This window comes from Octopus bimaculoides, chromosome 1, assembly GCF_046866305.1.
Source record: "Octopus bimaculoides isolate indiv1 chromosome 1, ASM4686630v1, whole genome shotgun sequence".
Classification (NCBI taxonomy): domain Eukaryota; kingdom Metazoa; phylum Mollusca; class Cephalopoda; order Octopoda; family Octopodidae; genus Octopus; species Octopus bimaculoides.
The window spans coordinates 98,831,329-98,854,959 of record NC_142928.1 but is presented as its reverse complement, the minus strand read 5'-3'; the positions used below and the strand labels follow the sequence as shown (position 1 = coordinate 98,854,959).

Below are 23,631 nucleotides of genomic sequence, written 5' to 3'. Positions count from 1 at the left end.
TTATGGACAACAGAATGAGCACATAGGAAAACAGACAAGCCACATATGGAACTTTTATATATACCAAATGGCTATGGAGGTCCACCAGAGTAAAATAGGAATCAAAGGAGTCCATAGACAAAAAAATGGTTGAAAACCACTTGTCTAGGTGCTGGGAGGCATGATGTAGAATGTGGATGTTGTAATAAGGCAGTAAGCAGATGACCTGGAAGGTGCAGAAGTGGTGTTTGAGGCTGAGAAAAGAGATCAAGGGTGTTTGAAAGTGTGTGTGTGTCAGCAATACATGCAGAGGATAAAAGTAATTAATGAGGTGAGTTGATGATGATGAAAGATGTGATTTTAGCAATGGCAGCATCGATATGGGATGTGAAAAACAAGAAGAGTTGTAGCACTGAACTTACCAAGGAAAATTACACCAAAGAGAGGAGAGGGGGGGGGCACGTCAAAACGGTAGAGGAGTAGGGGCCAAAATAAGACGTGGTTCCTCCTGATGATGTCTTGAGCTAACTGGATCCTATAAAGGGGCTGTTGTGGTAGCAGACCACAAAACATGGTTGAAACTCCTTAGATACTGACTGCAGGGAAAGACTTGCTGACAATCCAGCAAGAGGGATGACAAAGCTGAGAGACGCTTGACAGTACGACAGCGTAATGAAGGATCAAATGGGCTTGCAGCCCAATGTGGGGTAAAATTGCAACAAAAAAGCATGGGAAATTATGCCTCCATGATCCTGGACCATGGGGGGAGAATAAAGAATCAAATAGGAATGGAAAAAAATGAAATGGACTTGGACTGGAAATGGACAATGAGAAAGGAAGCGGTAAAGGAATGGTAGATAATGAATTCAGCTGCTGTGGAAAGGTGTTTGCTAGTTACATCGGGCTGAGAATCCACCAAGGGAAGGTGTGTCAGAAGAAAGTAATTCAACAACACGGGTTGATAAACCATAAGACGTGTGGCTGGAACCTCCTGGAAAATAACCTTAGCGAGGTTCATTTTACAGTTGAATTGGAACAGTCAGAAAGAGTGATAGGTGTGAAGAAGGCAAAGATTAAGTGGCTGAAGGCAAAGATTAAGTGGCCGAAGGCAAATGATGCAGCAAGTTATAAAAAATTTGACAACGAGGTAGCAAGAATTTCCACCAAATTCAAAGGCAACAACGAACAAGAGCTCAAGAACCTGGCTAATACAATCTACCAGGAAGGAGAGAAAAGATTTGGACTGGAAACAACAGGGAAGGTAGAATCACCGGCAAACAGCAGATCATCGAGGAGAGAAAGACGGATCGCAAAGATTCGAGAAGAGAAGAAAAAACTCAGAACCAGATGGAGGGATGCAAAGGAAGAAGAAAGAGAAGGGCTAAAGCAGCTATATGAAGAGATAAAAAAGAGGTAACGAGAACTACTAAGAAAACAAAGAAGGAAGAGCAGAAGAAAGGAGAGAGAAAAGAACTATCGTAGCTTTGTGATGATGTTTCAGAATGAAGTTTGAGAGATGAGTGTAACCCGAGTGGATTATAGATAAGAAGCGGGAGAATATCTTAAAGAGGAATATCTGTCTGTTAAAATAAATTGTGTGATAGTAAGAGATGATGTGTGGAGTCTAGGTTGGATTTGAGTACTTTACTGCCAGAATTCCTCAGTAGATTTAGTATTCTGTTTTGGTATCTAATTGAGGTAGCTATGCACATCCTGTTGGTTGATGCCTGTGTAGCACACAGATCACTATCACTCTTCAATCAAACCAACATCTTAATAACAGGAACTTTCACAATCAAGTCACATATGCCTGTTGCTCCAGGTAGTGTCAGAGAGCATACAGTTGTATGTGGGATAACACAATGTAGTAAGCCCCCCCACCAAAAAAAATGAATAAATAAACTGAAATTAAATCTATAATGAAAAGAAAAGTCATTAGCCTTAATAGCAATTATCGTCAAAGGTAGAAAACTCTAAAATTTAATTGATTACAAATTGAATGGAGTGATGTAGTGAGGAGGGAGTCTAATCTTTGGTAGGTATGATGTTAACATATTTAACTAAAAATAAACATGTGATGAGGAAATACCAGTATTAATCAATGACTAGTAATATTTTCATTTGTTCAGCAAATACTATAGGCAACAACTTTAAACATGTTTCAGTCTTATAATGATCTCATCGGTGAAGTATCTGCTGAAATAATGATGAAATACTTGCCATTTCAGCAAGTACAGAACAATGATAAGTACATGTACAAAATTTTACATTATTTGGCACAGAAAAGTTTTTAGTACATAACAACATGTTTCAGATGAAATGAAATGTTAAACTCATTTTCTATAATAGAATTATTCTTTTGAAATCTTGAAGTCATTATAATCTGCAAAATGGTCTATGGATTACAAACTGCCAGCAGCGTCTCTAGCAACAGATGTTTTCTTTGCCTGTTAATTAAATGAAACTTATGATACTTATCAGAATATAAGCCACTTTTCTGTTAATGCAAATATCTCAAAGTCACACTTTAAATATAACTCTAATCCTAGATATTACTATAGGCTGGAAAAAATGTTTCCTAAAATTTTTACAAATATAAAAATGTAATATATATTTTGATAAAAATTATGGTGCATTTAAATTTATATTACAGATTTTAAAAAAGAAACAGTTTTGGCATACAGCTATTTATTAAATAATTCAACTGGACCTTTACTAGTGTAATACCTACCAGCTATTAAAACTACATGAATGCTTCCATTACAGCTAAAGATTTGCATTAAATATTTGTTTCTCTAACTAAATTACTACCTGATTCATTTATATTAATCAGCTGTAAATTGTTAAATTCTATTTAGTATGCAACAAAGCTCCTAGACACTTTTACTATGGAAGTAGCTGTGACCAAGTTAGGAAGGAGTTAGCATCTGAATTTCTGTTTTAAAAACAATTCTAGATATGCATGTCACAAAACAGGTATGTTTGTATCCTATTGCAGATATTATGCAGCGTTCCTTTGAAAGTTAAAAAAAAATTTTTATAGTTCTTTCTTTTAATCATTGCAGAAGGATACTGTCTATTGCCCAGATCAGGCATTTTTATGGCTATTGTCTACTTACTCAGGAGAAGTTTCTTGAATTAAATAGCTGGCAAGACTAAAAATCAATGCAGTTATTGTGAAGACTGAAGAGTGAGAAATTGAGCTACTGTATAAAAAGGATACTGTTCCAAAAGACAATGGTCCTAAAATGGATTGCAGATAGCATCTATCACAAGATTTAAAGAGAAAGTCAGGGCATGAGAGATATAAAGCTGACAGGTTAATGAAACAAGTTAGTCTGAGTGGAGGTTAGAGTACAGCTAGTAAGTTTTGTAAGAATGGAAACCATTATGATAGTGGAAAAAGTGGCCTGATCAATGGAGCAAGTTATATCAGGTTTCCCATTAGAAGGGTGTACACTGTTCAGATAGCTGGTTCTACTCTGAATGAAATCTAAAACACCAATCTGTTGGTATTTTTATTGTTGGTTAACCTTAGTTGAGTAACCCTATGATCAAAGGACTTCAAGAATGACTGTCCCATTTATGATGTGTATCCGAAATAATGTAGTGCTGGATACATGCATTGAGATGGTACAATTGAACTGAAAGAAGTTTGGCTGCGGTTTCTAGAAAGTCAAGGCTTCCATACCAGCATGATAAAAGAGAAAGAAGTGATAAAAGGTGTACCAAATATGAAAAAAGCACTCCATTGCAGAGCACTTTTTTATTTTCTCTTTCCTCCACCCCCATTTTTTTGTTTTTTTGTTCAGAATCAGTTCCTAAGACTATTTATAGTTATAGGTTCTGAAGAGAAAGCCAAACCAAGTGCAGAAAACTGAAGCTGTAAGAGCTATTTGTACTTTATGAAAGAATTAATAATATTGTATAATAATGGTAACATATGCTACATCAGTTATACCATAGTAATAATATGACTATATTGTAAGTGTGAACGTACATAAATATATAAACCTGTCATTAAAACTCTGATGATAAAGGTATTTTCTTCATACCAAAATAAGGAAATGTCAGGATATATTAAGTTCCTCAGAAGTATTGTCAGAGTTATAAAGAAGTTTGCATAGAAGAAATCTGAGAGCAAGTGATGTTATGGTTTCTTTTTAACAGACAGCCAGTAATGTAAAAAAACAAAATTTACACATTATAGGCGCAGGTGTGGCTGTGTGGCAAGAAGTTTGCTTCCCAACCACATGGTTCCAGGTTTAGTCCCACTGCATGGGCAAGTGTCTTCTACAACAGCTTTGAGCTGACCAAAGCTTTGTGTCTGTGTTCAATGCCACTACCACTTGACAACCAGCACTGATGTGTTTACATCCCTGTAACTTAGCAGTTCAGCAAAAGAGACCAATAGAATAAGTACTAGACTTAAATAAATAAAAAAAACAATTCATTTGACTAAAAAACCCTTCTAAGTGGTGCCCTAGCATGGCCACAGTCAAATGACTGAAACAGGTAAAAGATAAAAGATTACATTCTGAATGTGCATGTTAAATGCACATTCAATAAGCACAATTTTTTACACCAGGAAGAAAGAAAAGCCTCATGATACATTAATACAATGATAAAATTCCAATACAAATGTAAATAGATAGCATACATTGTGGTGTTACAATGAGAGATCATAATAAAAGAGTATATGTCCCTTATCTCAGTTTGGAGATTACAGATAATCAGCAGATATTTGCTGTGATTTTTGTCTTTTCTTTGTTAAATAGAAACACATGAAACCTGGAAACAGAACAGCTTTACGTAAGCAAATCATCAATAAAATTTACGTACATCATCATTATTATTATTAAAGGTGGCCAGCTGGCAGGATGATTAGCGCAATGGATGAAACGCTTAGTGGTATTTTGCCTGTCACTATGTTCTGAGTTCAAATTCCTCTGAGGTCCACTTTGCCTTTCATCCTTTCAGGGTTGATAAATTAAGTACCAGTTGAGCACTGGGGTCAATGTAATCAACACATCCACTCCTTCAAAATGGCTGACCTTGTGGCAGAATTTGAAACCATTATTATTATTATTATTCTAAGGTAGCAAGCTAGCAGAATTGTTAGTATGCCAGGCAAAATGCTTAGTGGCATTTCGTTTTTCTTCATGTCCTGAGTTCAAATTCTGCCAAAGTTGACTTTGCCTTTCATCTTTCAAAGACAATAAAATAAGTACCAGTTGAGTGGGAGTGGGGGTGAGCAATAAAATTGACTTACCCCTTCCCTGAAATTGCTGGCCTTGTGCAAATATTTGAAATCATTATTATTATTATTCTAAGGCAGTGGAGCTAGCAGAATCATTAGCACTAGGCAAAATGCTTAGCAGCATTTCATCTCTCTTTACGTTCTGAGTTCAAACTCAGCTGAGGATAACTTTGCTTTTCCTCCTTTCAAGGTTGATAAAAGAAATACCAGTTGAATACTGGGGATCAATGTAATTGACATACTCCCTACCCTGAACTTTGCTGGTTCTGTGTCAAAATTTGAAACCATTATTAATTTTCTAAGCAGTTGCTTTGTCTATGCTTTAGTTTAAGCCAGTCCAAATATGCATTTCAAAACAAAACTGTACAGATATGTGAACTAGAGCATATGTAATCATGGTCAACATTTTCTAAGCAGCTGGAACATGAGTATATAGGACTAATATACCATGTGTGGTGAGTGTGCGTGCACGCGTGCAACCAAAGCAAGGTTGTATATGTGTAGTGGAACAGAGTGTTTCTTTCCTGAAGTGCCACATCTAATTGTTAATCATTTAGTAAGTAGATTCTAACAAGCAGCAAATATACATAATGCAAAGAATAAACTTTAATACACCAGCATGATGGGAGAAGAATGGAATAGTTCTAAAGTATTATTTCATCATCGACAATGGTTGAGGTCATAAAGTCTAAGCATATAGAAATCATTTTCCAGACAGCTTGCACTGTTCATGTTACAGATAGCACACAATACTGACACCACTGAGAGTACTGAAACTGGCTTCTTAAATGTCACACATTGGTGAGCACATAAATGACACACAACATACATGTCACATATAGCTCGCTGGCACTCCGTCGCTTACGACATCGAGGGTTCCAGTTGATCCAATCAACGGAACAGCCTGCTCGTAAAATTAACGTGCAAGTGGCTGAGCACTCCACAGACACGTGTACCCTTAACATAGTTCTCGGGGGATATTCAGCATGACACAGTGTGACAAAGCTGGCCCTTTGAATTACAGGCACAATAGAAACAGGAAGTAAGAGTGAGAGAAAGTTGTGGTGAAAGAGTACAGCAGGGTTCGCCACCATCCCCTGCCAGAGCTTCGTGGAGCTTTAGGTGTTTTCGCTCAACACTCACAACGCCCAGTCTGGGAATCGAAACTGCGATCCTATAACCACTGGGCCATTACGCCTCCACTCACATATAGCACACAGTGCAGATATCACAAATGACACATGGTATAGGTGTTACAAATGACCCACAGCACAGATGTTGTGAATGATACACAGTATTCATATTAAATCAACACACAGCATAACACATAGCGCTACTGTTGTTTAGTTGTTAAGATAAAATCTATGGAAATTACAGGAATACAAAAATGATATTCTATCTTTTTACTAGTCAGTCATTGGATCTCGGCCATGCTGGGGCCCTGCCTTGAACAGTTTAGTCATTCAGACCAACCCTAGTAGTTAGTTTTTAAGACTGGTACCTATTCTATCAGTCTCTTTTGCTGAACTGCTAGATTACTCAGACATAAACAAACGAAGCAATGGGGAAGGAAACAAACACAAACACACCTACACACAATTCGTGTGTGTGTGTGTGTGTGTGTGTGTGTGTGTGCGTGTGTGCATGCGTGCGTGCGTGCGTGCGTGCGTGCGTGCGTGCGTGTGTGTCGTGGGCTTCCACACAGTTTCTGTCACAAGGAATTGGTCAATCTGGGACTATAGCAGAAGGCACTCACCCAAGGTATTGTGCAGTGAGACTGAACCCAAAACCACATGGTTGCCAAGTGAACTCTTTAACCACACAGCATCCTCAGTCACATGTAGAAAAATTCCAGAAAGCACTTGAAAAGCTTAGGGTAAAATAGTATTGTATTGTGAGAGGGCTTAAGAATAGTAAACAGCTAGAGTGACATAGAGCTGTTTCATGTGGTGAAAAGTTGAAGTCAAAGTGTAATAAGTCAGATTTTTTTTTTTTTTTTTGGTAAAAACGAAAACATACCCAAACTAAAACTGTTACATGCCATGTGAAACAGGACCAGCACCAAATTTATACAAATCTTCCCTCACAGCATGGGAATAAACTATATTAATATTCAAGCATTTTGAAGTTTGAAATATTCCAAGCATTTTAGATAAAGAATTATCAACTGTAGCATAAAAGACATTTTAAAAAACTTTTTTAACTGCCAGAATATGGAAAATTGGTGAGATATGCAAATCATTTCAGTTATAACTGTGTGATGTTAATGAGGTAGTTTGAAGTGGAGATTAATTTGTCAACAATTTATCACTGCCCTACTGAATACCAAGAGTGTCAATCTTAGTCTCAAAATTTCTGTAACAATCAAAGGCAATGCCTCTCCTCAACTAAACCCATTTTTAAGAAAAACAATTTCAAGCATAATGCTATTTTCTTTTGTTTTGTTTTGTTTTGTTTTTCGGGGGGGGGGGGGCTTTTCTGAAAGAAATCAAAGTAGTTATTATATCTCACATTTAATTTGGATAACTCAATGTTTCCAGCTGAATATTGGGAAATGTGAGAAATTGGAAAAGAGCAGCCAGGAACAGTGTGAAACTGTGTCTGTGATATGTGTACAATAGATGCACAAGAAGCTGTGTGGTTAAGAAGCTCGAAATCCTAATTATGTGGTCTTGGGTTCAGTCTCACTACATAGCACCTTGGGCAAGTGTCATCTGCTATAACCCCAGCTCAATCAAAGCCTTGTGAGTGGGTTTAGTGGACAGAAACTGAAAGAAGCCCATCATACATGTATTTGTGTGTGTTTTCACAATGCTTGTCCCCCACACTTGACAAGTAGTGTCGCTTTGTTTGTATCCCCATAACTTAGCAATACAGCAAAAGACACTGATAGAATAAGTATCAGGCTTAAAAAATAAGTACTAGAATTGATTTGTTTGATGATACCCTTTAAGGTGGTGCTCCAGCATGGCCACAGTTCAATGCCTGAAACAAATAAGAAATAAAAGATGATTGTAACTTGGTGTTATTACAGTTTACCTTGGAAAATGTCTCAGTCTTCTGATTATTTATGCACTGCTTTTTCTTTTACTAGCTAGTCATGGAGAAAAGTGCAGTGACTATGAGGCTTTAGCATGTCTCAAGTAGATGTAGCTCTGTACAAACTGAGCTCATGTTCACTAATAACTGAGAGCAGTTACAAGTTATGAGGTAGCTAGTTATTTATGACTGTTCTATCACTTTTGAGATGTTAGAAGTGAGAATGATAATGCAAAAGTTAGTAGGGTCAGAGAGATTGTCATTCTTTAGAATGGGAATCAGCATTAAGTGCTTCCATAGATCCTTGTTGAGAGGAAAATACTGAAGAGTTTGCTAAGGAAAGAAGCTAGATTGTCAGAAAAGACCCATTTTGGCAGTTACATTATGTGATGGAGAGATAGTGGACTGGTGAAGAGTTTCAGAAGAGTTTTGTTGTATGCCTGTAGTAAGAAGATGACAGTAATTGTGATGGCTTTATTAAAAAAAAGTGCTACTTCAGTACCATCTTAGAACGACTTAACTGTACCTAGTCTTCTTATAATTACTCTAGAGTGTAATAAAGAAATCAATATTAAATATAAAACAGTTCTAACCCTTTTCACAGCTTTAATTCACACACAAACACACATATGTAAGCACACACCTTCAGTAACATCATCACAAGATCAGAAATTTCAATTCTACTTTCTCACTGGAAAAGTCACACTTGTCTACAGTATAACTTTTGTCCAACTGTATTTTGTCAAATTTTTTGGTTAAGTATCAAGGTATTTCATCTAATTTCTTTTTTCCCCCTTTACCTTGGCTCTTAACTACCCTAAAATATTCTACACTTCCATCCTTTCTAAATAATTTTATGTGACTTTCCTGCATGTTATGTAGCAACCAATATATTGCTTTCCCAGTATTTTTACATTAAATACTTATATACACACATTTACATCAAAGCTTCAAATAATACAAATTCAAATAATAGGAATTCAATTCAGAATAAATTATATGATACAATTTTTCATGTCGTATATGACTAAATTCAATCTAGTAAAACAATTTTTTGATGCACAAAAATTAAAATCTGTCCATCACAAGTGCTCCAAGTGAGTTATCAGTCAGATTGCTTTTGGCAATCATCATATGATAGCATGCTGCAGTTTTTGTGTTTTCAATTACAGCCAGTATTGTTGGTTTATATAAGCTGGTAAAAACTGAAAATATATGTACCACAAATGCTTCTACTACAAAAAGGAAGAGACTTACTATTACATTGGAGTAGAAATTTGACGCAATAGAATGCCATACATGTGGCAATAGCAATTCGAAAATTGGCAGAGGTCTTGGTATGCATGAATCAACTGTCCAAAATATAAAACATGCAGCTGAAATAAAAAGATAAATTAGCATCAGCATTTTGTGGCTTGTAAACAGCTATAAGGAATGGCTGAAAATGGAAAATCTTTATTGCTGTATGGACTGAGGATTGTAATCAAAAATGTATTCTGATTTCTGAAGTTACAATTCAAGCAAAATCTTTGAGGATATTTACAGCCATGAAAAATGATATAAGTCAATTCAACACCAAAGAATACTTAAAGCAAGAGCTGACAGATTTGAAAGATTTAAGATTAGAATTCAGTTACACAATGCAAAAATTCTGTGGGGAACCAATCAGTGCTGAAAAAGCAGCTGCAACAAAGTATCTGGCTTTTATTATATTTTTTTTAAGGAAATAGTTGAAAAAGAAATACTGAACAACAAATATCTAACATAAACAGAATTAGATCATTTTGGAAAAGAATGTCAAAGAAGTTATATTTCTAAAAATTAAAAATCTTAACCGAAATAAAAAGTTAGTAACAATCATTTAATTCTTTTATTCAGAGGAAATGCAGGTGAAGGCTTCAAGTTAAACCCATTGGATTTATATCATTCGGCGAATCCAAGGTTTCTAAAAGGTTACAACCATTGATCACTTCCTGTAAATTCTATATATTCTATATATAAGTAGTTGGTATATCTGTGTGCAACAGCAAGTTGTCAGAAACATATCAATGAGAACAGCCTTCCTCATTCATTGACTTTTATGATTTTTTACGATCATGTAATATTTTTCTGTATAATATCACAGAACCTGATTTGGCCGTGTGTGTGTGTGTGTGTGTGTGTGTGTGTGTGCGCACGCACGCATTCACATGTTCATATATCACATACATACAGCAATGCTTCAATTAGTACAAACAATTCATCCTATAAAAACCTCCACATGTAGTGAATTCAAAATTATTATGGTATATGAAATATGAAAATTGATTCCAACCCAATGAAAATGTGCAATAAAAATTTTAAGAATCAGTTTTCAATTGCTTTTTTTAATTTACTAAAATAACAACGGACCATAAAAATGTATTTATCTAATAATTTATTTTTATTATACAGTACAAACTATGCAATAAAGTACATTATATTTTGGAAAACAAAATTTTAAAATTCATGGAAACATTTACAAAGCACAGTCGCCAGAATAAGAATAGGATAGAAAAAGTTAACAGTGTTATTACCTAGTTGGAAGTAAAGGGATTGTTTTCAATCGAAGGATAGATTGTACATTTTTGTTCACCAAATGCAATGCTGCATGAGATTGAAACATAAATATTGAATGCAGAGGATGTGCAAAGACAGGAGAGGAATGAAGCAAGTATTCTGGAAGCAAGCATTGTCAGCTGAATGTGCAATATTAGTGCACATAAGTGTCATAGTACAGATGAATTGAGAAAAACTGAGAGTATAAGGAATCAGATAATGTGTGCAAAAGTGACAACTGTATTGATATGGCTCTAAAATACATATGGATGATAACAGATGGGTGAAGTGGTCCAAGAGATCCAAGTGGAAGGAAACAGTGGAAGATGATGGCCAAGAAAGACATGGGTAGAAGTGGTGGAATTTGATTTCAAGAGACACAGAAACTGACAACCAAAAAAAAAAAAAAAAAAAGTGGCAAGACACTGTGTTGGATGGGATCCACCAAACCCATGAAAGCATAGAAAAGCAGATATCATCATAAACATCATGAGAAGAAGGAAGAAAATAGAACAGAATGCTAGCATGGCAATAGAAATCAGATTATTTTTAAGCATTTGAACAAGCAGACAATAATGAAGATGACAATCAACAGATAAATTATCTTTATCAAGGACATATGTAAATATATCCTTGATGAAATATTTATGTGTATGTATATAAATATGAGAATATAGTTGGAAACGTAGAAACATTAAATGAAATTCTAATGAATGGTAATCCAACTAGGAATGCAGCATTAAAGTTTACTTAGGTTCTGACAAAGTTTGCCTACATTACAAGTATATATATGTGTGTGTGTGTGTGTGTGTGTGTGTGTGTGTGTGTGTGTGTGTGTGTGTGTGTGTGTGTGTGTGTGTGTGTGTGTGTGTGTGTGTGTGTGTGTGTGTGTGTGTGTGTGTGTGTGTGTGTGTGTGTGTGTGTGTGTGTGTGTGTGTGTGTGTGTGTGTGTGTGTGTGTGTGTATGTGTGTGTGTGTGTGTGTGTGTGTGTGTGTATTTAAAAATGTAACCACATATGAATCGTTGGTGGCTTATTTTCCTCCGTCTTTTCTATTGGACTTTCCTGTCTCCTGTTTCCAAAGAAGAGCTTTGCTTGAAACATAAAACCACATTTCTTTCCTTCCTTGAGCGTCTGCTAATACTTGTACCATGTCCTCGTGTTGTTGTTTTTTTGTGTTTGTTCTTCGTTTTTAGGGATTTATACACACACACACACACACACACACACACACACACACACACACACACACACAAATGTATGGAAAATTTGAAGAAAGACAAGTTTGAAGCAATATGCACTGTTTAATCGTTTAAAACAAAACAATAATAAACAACACTAATGATAATACAATACTTTCTTTTGCTATGTTCGCATTCAGAATTTGCTTACAATTACACATTCTTCTGAGTAGTTATATTTTTGGGGAAGTTTTAAAATTTCATTTTCCAAAATAATGTATTTTTATTGCATTGTTTATGTTATATAATTTTAAAAATTATATACAATTTTATACACTTTATCATATTTAATCATATTAGAAAACAATACTAAAATCTGTTTCTTACAACTTTTATTGCACATTTTCATTGGGCTACAACCAATTTTGTTCATCTGCAAGCAAGGTAGTAGATAGATAAGTTTGTAGAACTAGTTTATACATTTTATAAACTGAGACAATTTTGAAAAGTACAATTTCACTATGAATGTTTAATAGCATTATATAACCATGCTCTTTTAGGCAGTTATGTGCATATGTTCACATTCACACTTAACAGTTGATTACAATATAAATAAATCTTAATATTATTGTAAAGTCTTTCTTTATCCCACTCAGTGTGAATATTCATAATGCAAATGAACAATACTGAGCAATATTATCACTAGGATGTGCTTACATACCTTTGTTAGGTGTTTGATTCATAAGTGTCTTGTTTAATGCATGTTTCAACATTATATTGGGTTGTCCGGAAAGTTCATGCCGATTTTTAAAAGAAAGAAAAAGGTCAATAAACACTTGCCATTACATTTTTAATCAACCAAATATGAACCATTTTGTTGCACAATGTGTCTCCATCTTTCTTTTAACTTGAAAATACCCTCTTCCCAGAATTGAGGTGGTTTCATGGCAAAGAATTCATCAAGGTATCTTTTTACGTCATCCAAGGAATTGAAATTTCCTTTAAGACTATTCTACAGACTATTCTGCAGAGACCTGAATAAGTGGAAATCCGAAGGAGCAATATCTGGTGAATATGTAGGGTGGGGTAACACATCCCAGCCAAGCTGCAGCAATTTTTGTCTGGTTCCCAAAGAAACGTGCGGTCTTGCATTATGATGTTGGAAAACAACACCCTTCCTGTTGACCAATTCTGGACGTTTCTCTTGAATTGCTGCTTTTAACTTGTCCAGTTGTGTGCTGTATTTCTCAGAATTTATTGTCTGATTACTTGGGAGAAGCTCATAGTACAGAATTCCTTTCCAATCCCACCAGACACAAAGTAAGACTTTTTTAGGGTGAAGACCCGCTTTTGGGGTGGCTAAGGGTGGCTCATGTCGCTTATTCCAGGATCGCTTTCTCTGAACATTTCGGTAGATAATCCATTTCTCATCACCTGTCACAATTTGCTTTAAAAAAGGCGTGTTTTCATTCTGTTTATAAAGCAAATCACAGATGGAAATGCAATCCAAAAGGTTCTTCTCACTCAACTCATGTGATACCCAAACACTGTAGCGATTTGTGTACCCAAGCTTTACCAGGTACTCATGAATGATGGATTTTGATAGGTTGAGGCTTTCTGCCAATTCTCTGGTTGTGCAATGTGGGTTATTCTCAATTAATGACTTGATTTGGCCATCATCTGTAGTGTATGGTCTGCTTGATTGCTCTTTATCAATAAGGCTACAATCTCCAGCTCGGAACATTGCGAACCACTTCCATACAGTTCTTTCAGATAAAGAAACATCACCATAAACTGTGCATATTTCTTTGGTCGCTTGTGAGGCAAAAGAAAAGTATCAAGTGCCGAAAATGAACTTTCTTATCTTCCATTTTAAAGGGTTACAGAATTAACACAGGTTATAGGAACATAAACCTTCTTCCACGAAAAGATAGCTTAAATTGTGCTCTAAATGGAGGTGTAGTCAAATCCTATTTTATGGACTCAACCATGTTCTAAAATAAGTTGAAAGGTAAGCTACTATAAATTGGCATGAACTTTCCGGACAACCCAATACTAAGCTAACCAGTGACATTTTCCACATAATTACAGTAAAGGGGTAAAAACGTCTACATGCCCTACTAGGCTATGTCTATCAATACACTGTAATAGTACCCCTGTGGGCTCCACCCAACATTGAGACAGCCACAAATAATTTTTATTTTTAAATTGGGGAAGAGTTGACCTAGGCTATACCTGAGAACTAGGACTTACAACCAAGGATATACCCTATGGAGATACTGAACCACCATTTTCAAAATCAAAACAGATTTCAAATTCTGAAGCGTGCCTCATTCCAAGGGTATCAGATAAGAGATTATGTAGCAATATTACAAAGTGCACACATATGTATTTAAGATATAGTTTAAAAAAAAAAGTGATGGCTTGTTGCCAACTTAAGCTACTCCATACTGATGAAGAGCAACTATCCTGAAACTAGTCTCTGGATGCTGGCTTTGTTGGATGAGGTGCTTATCTCCCCTGTTTGAAAACTTAAGGACACAGAATACTTGTGTCATGTAGCCAACACAAAACAGTGTTCCTTGGGGCTAAATAACAGTAGCATTCTTCCCTTTCTTGGGACTGCTATATTAAGTTGGCAACAAGCCATCACTTTATCGTACTGCTACTGCATAACTCTCTCAGAGAGATTTAGAAATGCAATATTTCTAATAAGTTTTGAAATAGTTATCTTTTATCCTTTAGTTGTTTCAGTCAAGCAAAATGACTCCAGGATTACTTTTCCTTTTTTTTTTTTTTTTTTTTTGAGCCTAGTACTTACTCTGTCAGCTTCTTTTGCCAAACCACTAAGTTATGGGAACATAAACACACCAAGAATGGTTGTCAAGTGCTGGTGGAGGACAAACACAGACACAAACATACACACACACAAATAAATAAATAAATAAATATGAACTTCTTTCAGTTTCTGTCCACCACATCCACTCACAAGGCTTTGGTCAGCCTAAGGCTATAGTAAGATGACACTTGTCCAAGGTGCCGTGCAATGGGACTGAACCCAGAGCCATGTGGTTGAGAAGCAAATTTTTACCACACAACCATGCCTGTTCCTATAGCTGGTGATTGCAATGTGGAAGGCATAAGTTAGCCTTAGAGAAACGCACAAAGTCCATCAACTTTACTTAAAACATTTGTTTGTAATATGGTCTTGAAATGTTTGTCACTTGAAACTCTGACTTGTCCACTGACAAAAAACTCTGCAGCAGAATGTTTTGTCAATGAATAGGTTGCAGTTTCAAGCAACCAAAATTTTGATACTGTATTACAAATAAATGTTCAACCCTTTAGCATTTAAATCAGCCCCATCTGTTTTATCTTTAAACCGACCAAATCCAGGCTCTCACACCTACCCTACATTGTTATTCTACATTAAACATTCACATCATCAAAATCTCAAAGATATGAGATAATATATGATTAATTGAAAACAATGTAATTCAAAAAGCATTATGTTTGATAGAATAATCTGAACACTAAAGGGTTAAGTAGAGTTGATGGTCTTTGTGTGTTTCTGAATGGCTAACTTATGTCTATTATGCTGCAGTCGCTTGAGTTTCAGTACACAATCTCAGATCAAAACACTTTTTAAAATAGCAAAAATATGATAAAATACATATTTTTCATGGTTTATCTGTATTTTATTCTCATTTTCAATATATTTAAGTACAACAAGTATATTTATTACCATTATTGATGACAAACCTATATATGTAATAAAATCCTTTTATAAAGTTCTATGTTGTCAATAAATAAAATATCAGGTTTTGATATCTCTGTTGTCATTTACAACAGCTGTAATAAAAAAAAAGTTTTATCAAGTCATTTGTAATTCAGAATAAGTATTTTTTTAAAGACTCAAAATTAAATAAAGCCAGACTACTGTTTGTTATTACTCTCAGCATTTCCCCCACTTCAGCCAATCTTGATAGGAATCCATATTTTGTTTCAGTTTCCTACCAGCTGCCAGCGGTTATCAAGGTATCAGTAAACAATGCGAATGTACAGGTAACACACGTTTGTCTTTAGCTCAAAAACAACAAAGTCTAACACTTCAGTCACACCAAACTTTGTTTAAAAAATCTATTCCAAGAGAGTTGAGAAAAAATAAAACTTTAATAAACACTACTATAGCACTTTTTATAACAGTAACCATTTAATAGCTGTTGCTATTACAAGTGGGATAATCATTTCTTAAAAAATGAGGTGGGATCAGAAATTTGAATTCACTTCTTTTTTTTTTTTTTGTTTACTTACTGCAAAGTTCTTATAGTCTCTAGTTGGTGGTAATCATGTATAGCATTATATCATTCATTTTAGAGATTATCAGTACGAATTAACCTGTGACTCATTAATTAAACATTATTTTACAAAGTGAAACATTTCACTAAAGGTGAAAATAATTACAATCTGAAAGAAATTCATGAAATATGTCATAATATTTCTTTTCTTCATGGAATGTTAGTAGTTCAGGAATTGAGAGAAGAGAGAATGTTCTTAGTATTTACATACAGAATAACAATTGTTTCTAGAGGAATTCTATCTTGTGAAAATGTCTTATAGAACACAAACAATTTCAGTTTCAGCTACAACAAATCTACAAGCCATATTCTGATATATTCTTTGAAGTGTAGACAACTGCTTCAATCAATTACATCCTATTAGTAATCCATCATGTATATAGTCAAACAGGGATTTATTCATAAACACACATGCCTTGGCCATTGTTAACAGTTCAAAATGGATTCTTTTGAAATAGCAATATTGATTTCTTGTACATATAAAAGAAACAAAACTGTTTAGTAATACTCATACCTTTCTTGATGACATAAGCAAGACCTCTCCATTCAACTGGCATGACCCAGAGACAAATCAAGGCAAGATATCTAGTATCAATATAAGTCAGACTCAAGAATGGGTGCCGAAGATCCCCAAATCAGCCAAAAGTCATTCTCTACACAAGGCTAGTTATATCAGAGTAACCTCAGATATGCTTTAATGAAAGCTATGAGGTTCCTCACTCCCAATGGTTATACAATGCACTAGATATAAAACTGGAATTTTTAGTCTCTGCACATTTGCTGCTTAGACAAGTATTGTTTTTTGTCCTGCTGAGTTCTCATCAAATTAACCTGGTGGCAGTTGTGCTAATTTAGTTATCAACAACTTGACTGTGCAACAGGTTGTACTGAAGATATGCAATACTAGTTTACAAAAAGTATCAGTAATGATGGAAATGGAAACCCATTTTGGAAGAAATGATTTCTGTTCCTTACACTTTGTAAAGCAATGTTTAACTATCAGAATATCCTTAGCAGTGGAGCGAGGCATGAAAATGAATTGAAGTAGTAAAATATTTTATCACAACAAATAAAAATTAAAACAAGTCAATACATTTTCCAAAATTAAGCATACAGAAATTTTAATAAAGGACAAATACAGTTTCATGTTAAAATTAAACTACTTTTGTTCACTATTTCACAAGGTACCTTGATCCAAAAAAATTCAGCTGGCATATATAGAGGGCCGAGATTCACAAAAAAAAGGGGGAGAAGTAACACTGCAAACTCTTGTTCAACCATGCCAACACCCTACAACTGAATATACAATCACTACTTATACACTGCAATAACATCACAGTAGCATGGCAGAAAGTAGGAGACCATAGCAAGTTGTAAGCATGAAGATGAAAATGTATAAGAATATCAAAAGATGGAAAGCTTTGACTAATGGCACAGTAAACTTACAAAATTACAAAATTCTAACCCTGTAGTCAAAGGAAAATGTCCAAAGATGCTAGTGAATCAATTGGAGTAATATTTAGATATAGATATAGAACTCATGAGATTTATTAGTAATTAAGTAAACATTGTGAAAGCTACTAGCAACCTCATGTGAATATTCTTGGGGACCTAAATTACTGGTTATAATTTAACATGAAGAACAAGTGATTTTAGCTGTAAGAAACTGAAATGGTCCCAAATTTAGCAATTTTGCAATCCATGATGTGACAACTGAATTTGGGTTTTAGTTATTTTTAAAATAATGAACAAAACAAAAAAAGCAACATATTGGAGTAAAATTTCATCATTATTCTCATGACTAAACATTAACAAAGAGTATGTAGTATATTACAAAGAAAAACTATACCAAAACTGCTCAATAAGTATTCTTATTCTATATCTTTATTTTATGAGTAAAATATTTTTTTTAAAAAAAGGCTTAATTTAATAGCTATTGCAAGGGAAAGGTGAGGGATATAAAAATGGTATAGAATAATAATATTTCTATAACACTATTACTGGCTTTGGCTTACAACAAAGTTAGTTATTAATGACAAGTGACCCATGACTTTGTACAATTATTGTTTGGGCACGAGTTCCCCTTTATAGCAATTGAGTTAGCAGAATAAACTAAACAACATTTAAGCAAAACCTACAGCCTCATTTAAAGTATAGAGCATTCTTGCTACAACTACCATCATGGAAAAGAAGAAAGGACTTTCATAGATGCAATGTAGAGTGTATAATAAGACAAGTTTAAAGTGTTAAGTTGGAGAAAGCAGAGTACATTAAGAAGAGATGGAGGAAATATGGGAAACAGAGAGAAAGGAAGGAAAAGAGAATAGAGAAGGAAACAGGGAGGAAAGGAGAAATGGGGGAAAAAAGAAAGTGGAAGAAAAGAAGTAGAAAATATAGAAGTGAGAACTGAGTGGAAGGATGAGAGGGAAAATTGTAAAGAGAAAGAAGAATGGTGAGGAAGTAACAAAAAAAAGAAAGTGGGAGAGGGTAAAAGTGAATGAAAAAAGGAGAAAGAAAGACAGGAAAAAGTATCTATGTGTACACACATACACATATATATATATATATATATATATATATATATATATATATATACACACACACACACACACACACACACATCAATAGGGAGAGAAGAGGAAGAAAGAGAGGAGAAAAATCTTGTTAATTGCCACACACATAATGTTATCTCACAGATCTATAATATAAGCTGGTATTTTGTACAGGAACCTGTCTCTTCTCAATATTTAAAATAGGATTCATATTCCTTCATATTCAACTGTTGAAGCTACAGATTGAAAGGAAAGCTAAGTTTGAAACCATTAAAAAGAATCCTGAACAAATCAGTGGCAGGTTGCTACTTTTAGCCATGTATAAAGAGAGAAAGGTTTTCATGACTGATTCTTGGCCATATTATGAAAGGTAGAATGAAAACACAAAGCATGCCGAACAGACCTGCACAGGATTAAAAATGGTCTCAGAACTGTTGACATGAGATTAAAAAGTGTTTATACATGACTTTTAGTATGGCATACAATCTAAATCTTAGAAAAATAAGACCCATAATGAAGACAAGGAGTAATGACAGGTAAACCGGTGATCAAAGGATGAAATTCAAATAAAACAATGAGAAAATTTTTCAGACAAGCTCTGCAGTTAGCAGACTGAAGATATGCAGGGCAGCTAGTTTTATGAGTTGGTTTTAGTTGATTATATCAGCACCCAGTATTTCATCTGGTAATTATTAACCGCAGACATACACACATGCACACAATGGGCTTCCTAACAGTTTCCATCAGCAAAATTTCCTTCATAACACTTTAGTCAAATCAGGGTTGTGGTACAAAAGCAAGAGCGTTGCACAGATCAATGTGGTTGGCTGTAAAGCAACTTGCCAAATCGTGCACCATACTATTTTCAATTTTGCATTTGTAAGGTAGCAAGCTGGTAGAATCATTAGCACACCAGGCAAAATGCTTGTGTTTACATTCTGAGTTCAAATTCTGCCAAGGTCGACTTTACTTTTCATCCTTTTGGGGTCAATAAGATAAGTACCAATTGAGTCGTAGGGTCAATGTAATAAATTTACCCCCCTCCCCCGAAATTGCTGGCCTTGTGCAAAAATTTGAAACCAATATTTTGCATTTGCTTTCCTTGCTGTAGTAGCAATACACAAACCACAAGACAACTGCTGCCCAACTTTAACCACTTGATCAAAACATTTTGTTGTAATAAGTTTAGAGTAACACAATACCAATACACAAAACAAAAACAAACTACTTACAGCAGATTTATAAAATATTTATAATGAAAGGGAATTGTTATATCAAAAGCTTTCAGCACATGTTCATTGACAAATGCACGTTACAAACATTAGAAATTTTAATTAACTAAATAGACACCAGCTTTAAGAAAGTGATATTTCATAATATATACACAATGGTAAAAAATCAATAAACATACTCAATAACATATCAAAGAATAAGACTTTCACTATCCAGACAAAAATATTATGCAGGTGCTAAATCATTAGCAACCAGTTTTTGTATTGCAATCAGGTCTAATAAACTTTCATGCTGCCCAAAGTTTGTTTCAGACATGACAAACTAAGTAAAATCGCAGACATCCATACATACATACAGGCATGTCCTTTATGGCCATGCCCCCACTCCCTCTTCCAGCTGAGCGGTCTTTGTCTTGCAGGTGCCAGTGCCTCATAAAATGCACTTGTGCCAGTGTCATGCAAAATGCACTTATGTTGATACTATGTAAAATGCACTCATGAAAGTGCTATGCAAAATGTGCACATACCAATGCTATGTAAAACGCACTCATGCTGGTGCTACATAAAATGCACTCGTGCTGGTGCTATGTAAGATGCACTCACGCCAGTGACATGTAAAAAGCACCCAGCACACTCTGTAAAGTGGTTGGCATTAGGAAGGGCATCCAGCTGTAGAAACCATGCCAAAACAGACATGAAGCCTGAGTGGCTCTTCAACTGGCCAACTCCTGTCAAACCATCCAACCCATGCCAGCATGGAAAACAGACATTAAATGATGATGATATATTTATTCAATTGAATGAATTCACTACCAAAAGCTGAAAAGCAGGAATGAGAATTTGTGTTGCATAGACTGATACAGTGGTCCTCAATAAAGTCTTCTCAGTGCACTCTGCATGTAAACGGAACATCACTGAGACAAGTGGAGAAGTTTAAGTATCTCAAGGTCATATTCGTCAGTGATGAAATACAGGAGGTTGAATTGGATGTTAGAATTGCCAGTGCTGGCACAGTAATGCACCAGCATCAGCATTCAATCCTCAGAGGAGGAGAGGTTGGTAAAAAAAAACCAAATTTGCTATCTTTGATTTGATTTTCATACTTATCCTCACCTAAGATCACGGTAGTTGTATAACAACCAAACGTACGATTTTGAATACAAGCAACTGAAATAGAGTTCTTTCAAAGGATCTCTAGAGTAACATTAGTTAACAGGGTGCATAGCTCAGAGATTAGGGAGTCTCTCCAAGTCAAACTGTTATCCATAATCTCAGTCGGTCATGCTTGGGAATCCAACTGGAAAGTCTGAAAAGGGTTGCTTCTGACAGGACCCTATAGAGGAAGTGTATAACTCTACCCCAACAACCAACCCAGGAGTAGGGGATGGAGAGGATGGATGGATGAACAACGAATTGAAGTGGCATGTAAACAAATATAAGTTGGGCATACTACTTTTTATGAGTACAAGTATGGCTGTGTGGTTAAGAAGCTTGCTTTGCAACCATATGGTTTCAAGTTCAGTCTCACTGTGCAGCACTTTGAGTAAAATGTCTTTTATTATAGCCCCAGGCTGACTGATGCTGTGTGAGTGGATCTGGTAGATAGAAACTGTGTGGAAGCCTGTTGTGTGTATGTATGTATGTGTCTATGTTTGCCTTCCATACCACTGTTAAACAACCAATGTTGATTTGGTTACATCTCCCATAACTTAGCAGTTCAGCAAAAGAGATTGATACAATAAGTATCAGACTTTAAAAAAAATAAGTACTAGGGTTGATTTGCTCAGCTGAACTCTTCAAGTTGATGCCCCAGCATGGCAGCAGTCCAATGACTAAAACAAGTAAAAGATAAAATGATAAAAGACATAGAGTTTGAAAATTTCATATCAAAAAAACGTCAGTTGTTATTGATTTACTTATGTCTTATAACCTTTATGAACACTAGAAATACATAAATAGAGCTAAAATATCCAAGATTATGATCTAAAAATAACTATATTGTCAGTTTTGTGATCCAGAGTAAAGAAAGAAAAAAATATTTTTCCAGAGAATTTGTTCACTGCAAGTTTAAAAACAGAATCCAAGCTATATACTTAACAGAATTCACTTTCCAAGCATATATGATATGTATACTTGTTATTCAATTTTAGAATCTATGTTAAAAATCACCAAAATACAGCAATGATGAGATAACATTAGGTGGCAATGAGGAAATTTTCTGTTTCTTTTCAAAATTACTAAAGTGTAAGGCAAGAGGTAAACTTGAACAAAAGTGCTTTCTTTACTCAAAGGTTACATTGTAAGGACAAAACATTCTTCTATTCAACACTCAAGACTCAAAAGAAAACAAAATACATTCACTGTGTATGTCCTTTTGACTTCTGTGGTTTTTCCTGTTTTTGTTTTTATTTTTGATTTGTGTATATTAAGGGTAAAGAGTAAAGGCCCCCTTTGGTAATGAATAACCATGGGATTACACCTAGAAAGTTACCTTCCAAGACACAAGTCCAGGCATGGTTGCTTATGAAAGACCAGCAGTTGCCCATGCATAACAGTCTCCCCTCCCAGCACCACCAATGTTATCCAAGGGAAAGGCAAAGGTCAATACAGCTTGGCACCAATGACATTGCAATTCATTTCTGCAGCTGAGTGAACTGGAGTCACATGAAATAAAGTGTCTTGCTAAAGAACACAACACATAGCCTGATCTCCAGGAATTGAATTCACTACCTCATGATTGTGAGCCCGATGTACTAAACACTGACCCATTGCATTGCCTATATATATATAGATATATATATATATATATATATATATATATATATATATATATATATACACATAGTTGGCATTTGTAACATAATAAAAAGTTCATATTCAGAATTATGATGAAATTTATTTAGATATAAAAACTTCCAAGCAGGTGGCTTTGCATTCTGGAAATGCAGTGACTCAGATCCATAATCAGTAAAGAAAAGATTTAACCTTAATTTATATAAGTGAGAGAAGAAGCGCCTATATGAAACCATGGTAAAATGTTATTGTAAAATATGCTTAATTTAACCCTTTAGCATTTAAACTGACCATATCCAGCCAAAATATTCTGCCTCTTTTTATGTTCAAACTGATCAGATCCAACATCTTACATGCACCCAATAATGTCATTCTAAAAATAAACAATTACATCATTAAAATCTCAGAGCTATGAGATAATTGATGATTAATTCAAAACAATGTGAATAAATAAGTGTTATATTTGACAAAACAATGTGAATGCTAAAGAGTTAAGATAAATATTATAAGTTTAGAATAAAAAATATCATTAAAATACAAAAATTAAAAGTCTCGTTTTTGTATTACCTGGCTTTATTTAAAACAGAATACTATTTAAGCCTACAGTCTTTTGCCTAACCTAAAATAATTCCAGTTCATTTCTTGTTCATGGAACCCTGAA

The 23,631-nt window shown here is 34.9% G+C and overlaps 1 protein-coding gene across 10 annotated transcripts in view; it reads right to left on the bottom strand.

The window, feature by feature from the left end:
* Window positions 1-23,631, bottom strand: part of LOC106882607 (signal peptide peptidase-like) — a 350,046-nt gene that overhangs the window by 223,845 nt on the left and 102,570 nt on the right. For 5 of the 10 annotated variants that reach the window (XM_089354542.1, XM_089354550.1, XM_089354547.1 and 2 more), the window contains exon 3: window positions 9,536-9,654. The exons of 4 other annotated variants lie outside the window; for them this stretch is intronic. The gene's annotated coding sequence lies outside the window, so the exon portion shown is untranslated. Of the gene's footprint in view, window positions 1-8,185; window positions 8,225-9,535; window positions 9,655-23,631 lie in introns of all 10 variants that reach the window. One more of the 10 variants, XM_089354544.1, reaches the window with a different exon arrangement.